Here is a 585-nt window from a genome sequence, read left to right on the forward strand (position 1 = left end):
TGTTTTTGCTATCCTGGATTTTTTGCTTTTCCATATGAGGTTGAGTACCGTTCTTTCGAGGTCTTTGAAGAATTTTGCTGGGATTTTGATGGGCAGCCGATCAACTCTCTTAACTCTTAATGCCCATCTTACAATTGGGTGGGGAAGGCAGCATCTACTTTTTATCTTCGAAGCTTCTTGCCTTTGACCAATGTTATTCTTTAGTTCTTTCTCTACAGGCAGTTCTTTCTAACTCATTCCATTTTCTCCCTCCCTCACTGAATGTTCTCTCTCTCTCTCTGGTGTATATTGCTCTCTTCCTTATTGACTTGAGACCGGGTCTCATTGAATCAGAAGCTCAGCATTTAGGCTGACTGGCTGGCCAACAAGCTCAGGACTTTCTTGTTTCTGCCATGTAATGCTGGATGTTGCTTTTTACCTAGTTTTGAGGATTTGAACTCAGGTCTTCATGCTTGTAGAGCAAGTGCTTTAACCCTGTGACCATCTCTCCATTCTCAATAAATATGTATGTGTTCAATTGGAAGGCCTACTCTAGAATTATCTTGATTAAACCAAGTAATCCTCGTTTCTTTTTTTAAAAAAAAA

The 585-nt window shown here is 39.8% G+C and overlaps 1 protein-coding gene across 1 annotated transcript in view; it reads left to right on the forward strand.

Moving 5' to 3' along the window:
• Positions 1–585, forward strand: part of Mad2l1bp (MAD2L1 binding protein) — a 6,285-nt gene that overhangs the window by 3,286 nt on the left and 2,414 nt on the right. The window lies entirely within an intron of this gene.

The sequence above is a fragment of the Microtus ochrogaster genome, linkage group LG2, assembly GCF_000317375.1.
Source record: "Microtus ochrogaster isolate Prairie Vole_2 linkage group LG2, MicOch1.0, whole genome shotgun sequence".
NCBI lineage: Eukaryota > Metazoa > Chordata > Mammalia > Rodentia > Cricetidae > Microtus > Microtus ochrogaster.